The sequence below is a fragment of the Galeopterus variegatus genome, unplaced genomic scaffold, assembly GCF_000696425.1.
Source record: "Galeopterus variegatus unplaced genomic scaffold, G_variegatus-3.0.2 Scaffold1229, whole genome shotgun sequence".
Lineage (NCBI taxonomy): Eukaryota > Metazoa > Chordata > Mammalia > Dermoptera > Cynocephalidae > Galeopterus > Galeopterus variegatus.
In genome coordinates this window covers 6,166-18,776 of record NW_007727340.1, presented here as the reverse complement: position 1 = coordinate 18,776, position 12,611 = coordinate 6,166, and positions in this window count along the sequence as shown.

Genomic DNA, 12,611 nt, shown 5'->3' with positions numbered 1-12,611 from the left:
AAAGTGCTTTCTCATCCATTATCTCTTCTTATCTTCACAAAATCCCTGCTGAAGAAAGCACAAGTATTTCCAGTCTACAGATAGGCAAATCGAGGCCTTCAAAGATTATGTGACTAGATACCAGGTAGTGGAAGTAGACATCAGGTCCTCAGCTTCTCTCCAGCAGACTCCCAGCTTGGCTTACTCTAGCAGCCAATGTGAGGAAGGTTTTAAGTGGTGGGAGTATGTCTCTGGAGGGCAACTTTTGAAAGCAGAATCTGATAAAGTTGGAACAATTAAGTGATTTCAGTGAAAAGCATCATTATGTATGAGGTTGATCCAGAAGAAATTGCCATCTTTGTAGGCCAAAAACAATAGAATGTCAGTTTAACATGGTGCAACCTAATACGTGATATTATGCTTTCCTTTTTTCAGTGGACACGTCATCATCAGTTCATTGTCAACATCAGTAGCCTTAAAATGATGATATAATAATAATAATGGTTAGTAGCTGTCATCTATTAAATGCCTTCTATGTGCCAGACATGATATGGGGCACTTTACACACATTCTCCTAACCTTTCTGACTACTCTGAGTTAGGTGGCCTTACCCATTTAATAGACACAATTCAAAAAGGTAAGGTGATTAGTCCGAAGGCACCTAACTCATATGTCATCTATTAAATGCCTTCTATGTGCCAGACATGATATGGGGCACTTTACACACATTCTCCTCACCTTTTTGACAACTCTGAGTTAGGTAGCCTTACCCATTTAATAGACACAATTCAAAAAGGTAAGGTGATTAGTCCGAAGGCACCTAACTCATATGGTGTCAGGCTTCAATGCCTGTGTTGTGTCTACTCCTTCACACAAAATAGTTCAGAACATAGAGCAAGGCCACGGTTAGTAAATAATTTTCATCTCAAATGCTAAACATGATTGATCAGTAGAGGCTGCCTGGAGTTCTGTGTGGAGATGGAATCTGAGATAGAAGAACTTCACACAAAATAGTTCAGAACATAGAGCAAGGCCACGGTTAGTAAATAATTTTCATCTCAGATGCTAAACATGATTGATTGGTAGAGGCTGCCTGGAGTTCTGTGTGGAGATGGAATCTGAGATAGAAGAATGTAGTGGTCAATTAGTAATGCCTGCCTGTGGAGGGGATTAGCGACATAGGCCTTGTATATTTGTCATCTGCGGCCTAACCTCTGCTTCTAATTGTTTTCTAATTAAGAAGTTTAAATTTCCGACCCACTTAATGAAACCATAGATTTCACAGTAAAATTTAGCTTAAGACTGTGTTGCAAATTGCCATGTCTTGGTATGAAAGAAGAGTTTGGCCACATGAGATGTCTCAGCCTCAACTGTTGTTTAGGACTGCTGCTTTGTGGCCACGTCTTACCTTTTGCTCTCTGAGTTAGCTGTTGCCAAATCTCCTGGTGAACAGAAGCCATGGGGGTGGATAAGAGGCCTGGGCATCTGGCTTTCACCACGCTGGTCTTTGCTCGTCAGCCATTGTTTTAGACTCTGAACACCCGTTTCTCATATCCTAACATGATTTGGAAACTTGGGCATCAAGTGCTCTTTCAGAGAGGGACAGTCCCAAAGGACTGTCCAATAGTCTTCTACAGTAGAGATACTGGGGTCCAGAACAAAATTAGTGAGCAAACAGGCAATCTCTGCTGGACATAACAGAGTATCCTACAACTATTTAACTTAATTCTTAACTGACGGCTTTTATTTATATGTAGCAGTTGAAGATTTATGTAGAATGGAGCTTATTTATTTTTAATTTAAATATTTCATGGTGAATTGCCTTGTATGCAGCATATTATTTGGCCAGTTCAAATAAAAATGAAGTATGCTTTGTTTGTGACATTAATAAATCACTGCAAGAGTGTGCCTAGGGCTCCCTCATTGAATGAGAGAGACTTTCACAAAGGGAGAGAATTATGTATCTGGAGCTCACTTCTCCTTTACATGGAAGGCCTGGGAAGGAAGAACCAGCATGTTCTTTCCATCCTAAGGCAATGTCTGGTTTTGATATTACAGGCTCTGCCCGGCAGTTAACAACAGGGCCATTCTGCTGGGGCCTGGGCTGGCACTACCTGTCCTCCCTGCTGATGCCATCCCCTCAGTCCTCACCACAAACCCTGGGGGTCCAGTGGCCATCGCCTGCCTGCTGGACTCTCACCCCTGTCGGAGGGACAACACAGCTTTCCTCCTCCGTGCCCACCTCATGTTCAGCCTTGCTGGAGACTGCCCCTGTGACTCATATCACAGCCACTGCAGAGGGACGCCAAGGCTGGCTGCAGACAGCCGTCCGGGAATGACTGAGCCTGGAGTCTTCTAGAGCCAGAGGCAACAGGGTTTCCAGGACATTTAGGGTAATAAAATTGCCTGTGCCAGGACCAAGTCCAGTCGAATGATTCAGTTCTGACCTGAGCGCTCTCTCAGGTTGCTGCAGAGCCAGCAGATGGACGGTGGGTAGGAAAAGCAGCGCCAGCCAGAGCCCGATTTCAAAAGGAATCATGTGACAGGTTGTCGCTGACTCTAAATTGGCAGAGACCAAGGGACAAGGAAGGAAAAACACAGGCAAAAAGATGACTCTTCTAGGGATTAGAATTTGCATTTTGTTTTTTCTTTCTTATAAGAATGTCAGCCTCTGCTGAGAGGTCTGTGGTAGATGATCACTGCCGTGCACAGGGAAAGACATCTCGTTCTGCCCACTAGGCCATGTGCCTAAAAATTTATTTTTTATTTCTTGTCGCTTTGGACCTGGGACACGAATCATACCTGCTACTACCCTTGGTTGGGAAGGAGAAGGGAGGTTCAGAAACGGAGCAGAAAGAACCTGATCGACCTGATCATTGTCATGGATGCTGAGCCTGTGCCGATGCATTCCTGTCCCTTTGCCAGGGTCTGTGAAGGAGCCAAATTGAAGGCCTGTACCTCCCCTGGAGTCCCCAGCTGTGGACTGGCCCCTGCAGCACAGTGGCCATGAGGCTAATTCTCTTCCCCCCAGGACTAGCAGTGAAGGCCCTGCCTGTGAGCCTAAGAGGGGCCTGCACTTTTCCAGGAAGGATAGAGATCAGGGTCCTGCCCAGCCCCTAGTGGGCAGGGGTACCTAGAGTCCTGGGCAAATGCTGACCAATGTTTAGGACTCCATCCACAGAGAAGTAAATTGGGATTCCTATCCGACCGCCTGAGGCCCGGGCATTCTTCAGGGAGAGACCCCACCTGAGCATGAACCAGCTTTGGCTCACGGCAGAGTCCACAGAGCCAGGGATTCTCCCAGCCAGGCAACCGAGGGATTGGCTGGGGGTTGGGCATACACAAAGAGTAAATCTGCAGTCCCCAATGAACAAGACACAGCTCTTCCTAAAATCACAAATGCCACGACTAGTGCTGCCGGTGTGACCACATTCTCCGGACAACTACATTCAGATGAAGGGCACGAGGGGAGCAAATGGTGGAAATGGCTTGTGTGCTCCACTCAGGAGCTGTGCCGGCCACAGCAAAGCCGTGGGCAAGGGCAGGCTTGTTCTCAGTCTCTCAGAGTCATCCCCCTCCCCATCTCCCTGCCCCCCACTAGCTTCCCAGCCCAAACACACACAGCCCTTTTCTTTCTGTTCCTTTCCTCGGTTTCCCCACACCCCACTCCTTGGCTTCTGGCAGGGCCTGAGCCTCTATCCCATGTGGGACTTCCCATCTCAGACACCCCAAGCTCTGAACTTCCCAACTGCCAGCAGCCCTCACTGGCACTGAGCTGGAGACACTGTTGAATCTCATGGGGATTTGGTTCCCTCAGTAGTTGAAAATAAAATGTCATATCTTGCTCCAAGTGTCCTGGAAAAGATAAAACAAAATAGTTGGTGCTAATATGCAGCTGGTATGCACCAGTACAGGCACATGAGTATGAAAATATTGGGGTGCTTCCACATTGGCTGGTAGTGGCCAATGCCCAGAGCTCCCCCAAGCACCCCCCTCACCCCACAGACCTCCCATGGATCCACAGCCCTGCGTCATGCCTGGCACAATGGAGGGGGCAGGGGGTCCAGGACCCGCTCAGCATTAGGGCCACTGTTTGTCTCCATTGGTCCCCTGCCTTATGCTCTGCCAGTTGTTAAAAACGTGGACTGTCCTCATGGAAACAGTATGTTTGAATGTGGCTGTCTTTTAAGTTGGAAAATAGAGCACATGAACGTAGGGTGGGCTAAGGTGTGGAGGGGTTACCCTTTAAACTGTTATCAGTCGTTTATGCCTTAGAGTGACTGAATGAAGGAACGGAGACAAGGTTTTCTTAGGGACTGGAAGGAAAGGTGGAAGGAGAGGGGAGGAAGGGTGAGGGGGCCCAGTGGGGAGGCAACTTCAGGCCACTTTCTCCACTTGGTCTAGAGCCCTACTTATCTCCTGCTAGCACTTGAAATTCCTTGGATTCAAAGTGCAGTACTCCCCAGAAGCAAATGTCCTCCATAAGGGAGAAAGGAAGTGGCCTGCACAGGTGATCCTGCAGGGTCCCACTCGCCAGCCCCATAAGCTACAGACACCTGGACAGTGGTAGGTGGTGGCGATGAGAAACAGACTCAGGCAGAAGCCTGGGGCTCACACTCATCCCCACACTTCCTGGAGGGAGAGTGTGTGTGTATGTTGTTGGTTAAGCTGCTTGAGTTGCTCTGAGTCTCTATTTTCCCTTATCTGTGAAACGTGGATTAAATTACTTGCCCAGTTAACCTCACAGGCTGATGAAAGATCAGAAGAGAGTTGCTGCATGAAAGGGCTTTGTAAATTGTGAATTGCTCTCCTGACATATGGTGTTATGATAATCCACTCCATTCAGAAAGAAGCCGCACTGGGCGTAGGGAGAAGTGACTCAGGCAGCTCAAGGCGCGAGTGCAGGCTGAGGAGCTAGTCAGGGACTGAAAATAGAATGGTTTTCAGAGCCCCCATACCAGGCTTGTCCATGGCTGGCAGGAAGGGGCTCCACGCTGGCTGAGCCCCAGGCAACCTGCTCCCCAGTACAGCAGGAGTACATGGGAGTACATGGGGCCAGGGCCTGCAGCATGAGGTAGCCGCACACCCTGCCAGGTCAGTGCAGGCCAGCGACCCTCAGCTGACAAGCAAGAGGTGGAGGGTTGTGACCACTATTTTGAATTCAAACGACTCTCTGTCTGAGAGCTGCCTGCTTGCTGCCAAATGCTGCCCTTGGCCTCTTGCCTGCATTCCCTGCCAGTAACATTAGCCCTCAGCTGAAACCTACAAAGCATTGGCCCAAACCTACACTGGCCCAGGACACCGCAGTCGCTGCCTGCACACTCTGGCCCCGAGGAGGGAAGCTGCCCCTGCCCATCCTGCTCCAGTCCTTCATTCCGAGGCAGGTAGCAGAGAGCAGTACCCACAGGACTGAAACACCACTGAGGGATCAAGGCTTGGCGGCAAGCTAGCCCACTTAGGCGTAACTAGGCAGAGATTGGATGTTTCATAAACAAACATTCCTCCAAGGCATTCCTGCTGCTTGCTCAGTCCAAGGAAAGCAAGGTAATAACTCAAGGAACAGTGACCTCAGCAGGAAAGCAGGCTCCCCAGTCTCACACACAAACCCCACATCCACAAATACCCCAGGAGACTCAGTGTGTCATGAAAAATCCCTGAGAGACACTGCCCTGCAGAACAAGCAGGTGGCCGGGTTAGAAGCAGTGTGGGAGCAGGGACAGAGCTTCTCTGCTGCCGTCTAGAGATGCCACCATCCCAGGGGTGGGGGGTGGGAGATGGAGAGGACTTCCAGCCTCAGGGTCCTGCCCTCTTGCCACCACATAAAAGAACCAGAACAAAGACAGAGCCAGTTGTCAATTAGGCTCTCTAGGGCCTGTCCAGGTTCTCAGCAACAGCACGCTGCCTCGTAGCCACAGGGAGCCGGGTGCTGTTGCGAAACCGCACAGCTCAGTCCTGTCTCATTTCCCCCATCTGCTGCTCTGTTCTTCCTCAGGATGTGGCAAGAGTGGAGATTAGGGAAGGAAGGAGGAAGGAGGGAGGAGATGAGATGCCCAGACCTTCTGGCTGTTTATTCCCTGCTCCTCCAGCCTGAGAAGAGCGAGAGCAGAAAGCCATCCCCAGCCTCTGAAACTGGCTGGGTAAAGATACCCCAGGCACCCAGGCCTGGGTGGCAGGGGCTACCTGAAGCCACGGGCTAAACCCACACGTCTTAGGGGGCCCTTCAGTCAGAGTGTGGTGGACTTGTCTACATTAAGACAAATGCGGCTGTATTAACAGGCGCTAACATTTATTGTTTGTGTGTGCCAGGCACTGTGCTGAGTGCTTAAAAGTGCCTTAGCCCATGCAATCCTCTAAGCGATGCCACGCATTAGTTCCTTCATTTATCCCCTTGGTTTACAAAGAGTTAATTAGGTCACACAGCTGTTGAGGGCAGCTCAGAGATGGACTCAGATAGTCGGACTGCCGAGCCCACTGCATGTAAATTCCAGTTTATATGGTCCTAAGTGGCCCTACTAGCAGCAAGTGCCATGTGCCCTGGCACAGGAATTTTCTCCACACAACTTCACTGTTCGCTTGCCTTGAGTGGCAAGACTTACTGGAATATTTCAGTTAAAGGCTGAGCTCTCTTTGGAGGTATTGGTACCAAAACAACACCAACAACGATACTTAACTATATACCGTATAAATATCAACATATATATATTTCTCTTTCCCTTCCTTTTCCTTCTGGGACAACTGGGTCCTAAAGTCTGGCCTGGGGCAGAGCAAAATAGATCAAGGACACTATTGGGGCTGTTGGAGAACCTTGAGTGGGGTGTCCGGATGGAAGGGTGGCAGTCATGTATCCATGCTGGTTTTCTGTTTGGATGGGACTGTCGGGGTTATGCAGGGGACTGTCCTTGTGTGTGAGGCCTCCTGCCAGCAACTTCCTCTTTTTTAAAGTGTTTCCATTATTACTTTTACCTTTTCACTTACTTTTAAAACAAATAATGCCCACACATACTCCCATTTAGAAAAATCAAGTGATATAGAAGCCATACATGAAAAATTGAAAGCCTCTTGCCCTCCCCTTCAATTTCAACCCCTTTCTCAGATGTCACTGCTATTATTGAGGTGGTATTTTCAGACAAGACAAATATGGAGGCAATTGACTTTTAAATGGTTCAGATGGAAAAAGGTCTTTGCACTGTACTTTCAGTTTCTTTGTAAGTTTCAGATTGTTGCAAGGTTTTTTTTTAAAAAAAAAGTTAACAATAACAACAAAAAAAGAGCCTTCAAAGAAAAGTTTCTCCTAGGTTGGAGATCCCCACCCAGTACATATCTTCAGGATCCTCTGCTATTACAGGCACTAAAGTTAAAAAGTTTGCTAAGTCTGGCCACACCCAAGCCAAGCCTCCTGGAAATGCCAGGTCCTCTGAGCTCCAATTTCTGTTTGTGCTCTGAGGACCCCAGGATGAGAGGCTCCCTGCTGGTGGATTCCCACTCCCTGGGTCTCCTCCCACCCTCCCGGCTGCACCTTGGAGTTCCAGCAGAGCAGACGACACAGGAAGTACAGCTGTGGACTGCAGGTTCTCCAGCACCCAGACACATATGCCTGTCCCCACCCACCACCCCCAGGTCAAATAGAGAACCTCTCTAAAGAAGAAATGGCCCTGTGCTCTGGGTTCCCTCTCCACAAGGCAGGGGCTCTTCTGGCCCTAGTTAATATTGACAGAGAAATGTGGTGGTGGGGGGGAGCAGATAAGAAAGTGCCAAGCCCGACAGCAGTGTCCCCAGCCTGGGAATATCCAGGTTCCTGGGGTGCTGTCCCTACACAACTTCGACACCATGAAGACTGTGCCTACCTGCTCCTGAGATTTTTTAGGTCTCTTTGGACTCAGGACAAAGGGCAAAGATATTTTCCCCATTTCCAGTGACCTGTTACTATTGGACAATTTTTCATTCTAAGGACCGAGAGAAGGGTGGAAACCCCTCCAGTGTTCCAGGCCAGAATCACAGCTCGTTTTCAGAGGGAGGAAGTGTTGCCTGCAGTTCCAGGGAGGAGGAGGACGAGGCAGGCCTCAGCCAGCCCATTCCCCAGCAGGTGAGCTGATTGCGAAAGACAGTGGCTCAGCTGTTGTCCGGTGTCCAAGGCAACAGCACAAGCAGCACGGAACCATCTGTGCAGGTCAGTGCCCTGGCCTCCCTCACATAAAAATCTCCAGGGGCATGTGTGGTGGGAGGGGGTAGGGCACAGGGAAAAACAGGTAGGCTTCTTGTGAGAACATCTCTCCAGCCTGGGAACATTTCTAATCTCTTTACTCTGCCTGGAAGTGCAGTAAATAAAACCATGGGCCTAGTTCCCACCTAAGCAATTGTTTTGCGGCTGCGGACCTGCAGAATGAGAGCTCTTCCCCGACTACTAAATCTGGATTTCTGAGTGATTGAAGAAACACCCCCTCCTCCACAATTTAATATTGTGTTTTGAAATGCAACCCCTGCCTTCCCTACAAGACACAGAATTTAGCAGTGCCTAAATTGGACTTATGGGGCAGGCTAGAGGAAGAGGTGGCAGGGAAATATGTACAAGAAGTGAGCTGGGAATTAGAAGTGGGCATTTGAAATGGCAGTCATGAAGAAAAGAAAAGAGAAGGAGCTTAAGGAAGCTTAGAGCCAGAGAGCAGGATGATTTCAGACAGGATGAATGCGCTGTGACTCAGCAAACAGCGGGACACTGGGAATTGAAATGTGAAATGCTCTTGCTCCTGGGGAGTGGAACAGTCTAATGGAAGATACGTAAAAAAATTAGAAAACCATGTGATCTGTATTAGGTATTTATACATTGCTAAGGGAAAATAAATGAGTGAGCATCTGACTGGGAGAATCGGGGACATTTGAGCTGGGTGTTGAAAGACCACTACAAGTTTTGCCAAGAAAAGAAATGGCAAGGGCCTAAGGGTATTACAAAAGTAAGTCAGTTAGAAAGGACATGGAGGAAAGGTGCCAAAAAAGTGGTTCAGGAGATTTCTCTTAATGTGAGAGCAAGGAACATTCCTGGGCGAGATGTCTGGACATTTGGCAAGGGGCTTGGGGAACAGCCATACAGGTCAGCCTGCTCTGAAGGGGATAGCAGGTGGGAGAGAGAGAGAGCATGGTTTTAATTGTACTTTGTGTATATGCTCTCATCTCAGATTACTTGCCTGTAAAATGGGCGTAATAATCGCTCCTCTGCAAAGTTAGGGTAAGAATATACATATGATTGAGGAATCTGAGGTAGTCAAACTCGTAGAAACAGAAAATAGAATGGTGGTTGCCAGGGCCTGGGGAGAGGGAGAAATGGAGAGTTTGGTGTTCAATGAGTATAGAGTTTCAGTTTGGCAAGAGGAAAAATTTCCAGAAATCTATTGCACAACAAAATGAAAATACTTAACATTACTGAACACCTTTAAAAATAGTTAAGTGGTAAATTTTACATTATGTGTTTTTTACCACAATTGTGTCTACTTTGTGGCAGATTTGCATACTTAGTTTAGCAAAATAAATAAATAAATAAATGATTTTTAAAGTACCCCATGCATGGATGGTCTCCCTCCAGGCCAGCATCCTCCAGCACACTACTTATTCATGACCTGGGTGGGTGTCTAGGACCCAGCAGAGAGCATCACCCTAGCTGCTTCAGAAGATGTCGAAAACAGAACTGGGTTTCTAGGGAAATGTCTTATCTCCCCTAAATGTCTTTAGAGGTCAGTACTGCACCTTGTTCTGCTGTGAGCAAGAGCACATAGGGGTCTCCCAATGACAATTTGTTGGATACGTGAATGAAAAGTAAAAACAGGGTGTGGTCTAACTTTATATTTAGAAATGTATAAAGAACATACACCACAACATTCATAGAGATTATCTTTGGATGTGGGATTATGGGTGATTTAACTTTCCTATTAGTGTTTTATTTCAATAAATGTATATTAATATAAATGCATATTTATTGTAACAAGTGTATATTATTGTAATGAGATGAAAGAGGGGGGTGTTTTATTTTTATTTGTTTGCTGTGTTTGAGTATCCAGAGCTGTTGCTCACTAAGACACAGAGAGTGAAATTTGAGCTTGTTCCCTTGCTGATGGCAACCAGAGAAAAATAGGGTCCTGGGAAGACTTGCACCACAGTGACTTGTGCTCCTGTTCCTCTGAGCCCAGGGCACAGATTCTCACTTTGAAAGAAGATCATCTGCCAGCCTAAGTCCTGCAGTGGGGAAAGAAGGCCCAGTATCCAGGCAGGGGTGTCCAGCAGCTGTAAGAGAGCAGGAATTCCACATAAAGCTGGGGGGTGCTGCCTGCAGCAACAGAAGAGCCTTCCAGACCCTGGTGTTGGGCAGGTCAGAGAAATGAGTTCTGCATCCATTTGGAGAGATTTCCAAAACCATGGTCACTCTGACTTCTACAAAACACATCAAAGGTTTGCACAGGTGAAGTCTCACTCTTGGGCAAATTCAGCATCCCGTGAGTAACATAAAGACTCCAGCCAAAATTATCTCTTACTTTATGCAACAAGAAGGCCTCAAATCCCCACCACTTATAGGCACCCTTAGGGTCAGGCATTATCTACTGGGAGGACCCAAAGGAAACAAGACATTAATCCATTAACACATTAGCATTTACCAAGAATAGAATCCCAAGGGACTGAGATGCAGGCTTTGCACATGTTGATATGAGGAAGAAGTTGAGTGGTATCCACAACAGTTTTTTCAAACATGAGTAATGCACAGACCCCTTTTAAAGGAAAAAAAAATATGTTCATGCTCAGTATTGACTCAATTTATTTAATACGTGCAGATACACACTTAAGTGGAAAAGCAAGCTTATGAAAATTAAATATGGACAAAACTTCAATACCAACACGATCCAAATTACACTATGACTTTAATGTGACAAATTGAACTGTTTTGCTGAATCTAACTCGCTGTACATAACGGGAGCATGGTACTGACCACAGCAACAAAGCTACCCTGAGGAGGAAATGTGAGTGTGCCGTTCTCCCACCAAGTTCTCACTATTTAATTACCAGGAAACCTCCTCTGTACCAGCCACTGTCTCATCACCAGCCTTCTCTTAGCTCCAACACATCATTTACATATTACGTCTTCCTCCATTCTTTTTCTGTTATGGCAGGACAATTAAAGAAATTCTTACCTACTTGACACACATGCAAAATGTGTGTAAGCATCAACAAAATCCTGGCATGGAAAAGGAATGACTGTAACTTCAGCAACAAAGTGGTAACAAAGTTACCCAGATAACCCAGAAGATGCCAGGTTATCACAAACAAGAGAACATACTTTATAATTCGGATTGACACCTCCGTGGAGCCTCAGTTTGAGAAACATTCATCTGTAAGGTGAGCTAATGTCTAGAGTAAACAAACAGGTGGAAAATTAAGTTTAAGGAAACTCAGTATTTAATAGTTCCATTTCTCCTTTGCTTTTGTAAGGATAAATTTTAATATCTTCCTGCTTGCAATTTTGTTTCCGATAGCTGCAATTTGCTAAAAAGCTTCCAAGATGAAAGTTTTTTGGCCCTTCATTTATAGAGTACTTTGATTAAACATTTACATCTGATTTTAACCTAAATGCTGCCAGGGAAATTATTTACAAAAAAAAAAGAAAAAGTTTCTTGTGCTATTAATGAAGGCACCACATTAACATGAATTGCTTTACTTTTTGTATACAGAGCAAAAAGAAACTTGGAATAGAAGTTAATTTAGAAGAAATAACATTTGAGCCAGCCCGGTGGTGCACTCAGTAGAGTATGGCGCTTGGGAGCGCGGCGGCGCTCCCGCCGAGGGTTCGGATCCCATATAGAGACCACTCCTCTCACTGGTTGAGCACGGTGCAGGAGCGACACCGGGGGTTGCGATCCCATTGCCGGTCATGAAAAAAGACAAAAAAAGGGAAAAAAAAAAAAAAAAAAGAAGAAATAACATTTGATCTAAATGAAAAGTCATGCTTTACTGAGTGATATGTAAATATCCGCTCACTGGTTGAGCGCGGTGCGGGCGCGACACCGGGGGTTGCGATCCCGTTGCCAGTCACGAAAAAAGACAAAAAAAGGGAAAAAAGAAGAAATAACATTTGATCTAAATGAAAAGTCATGCTTTACTGAGTGATATGTAAATGCCCCTCCTGCAGCTGCATTATCTTTCCGTCTAGTCTTCTTAAAATTACAACAGACTTTTGAAGTAGATGCGAATGGATGTCTTCTGCTTTTCCTGGTCAGTGATACCACTATTGTGGACAATAAACAGCAGCTGCATTATCTTTCCGTCTAGTCTTCTTAAAATTACAACAGACTTTTGAAGTAGATGCCAATGGATGTCTTCTGCTTTTCCTGGTCAGTGATACCACTATTGTGGACAATAAACGTTAACAAACACTTTGTGCAAGTTGCATGTTTATTATTGACTGTTTTGAGACATAGAAATCTAGTATCTAATTTTTCATTAAACATGAACTTTTCATTTTTTTAGCTGATTGTTGGCCGAAAAGTGTATCATAGAATTTAAAAAGCATGAATTGTATTAGTTTTCCATTGTTGCTATAACAAATTACCACAAATTTAGTGGCTTAAAACCACACGAATTTATTGTCTTACGGTTCT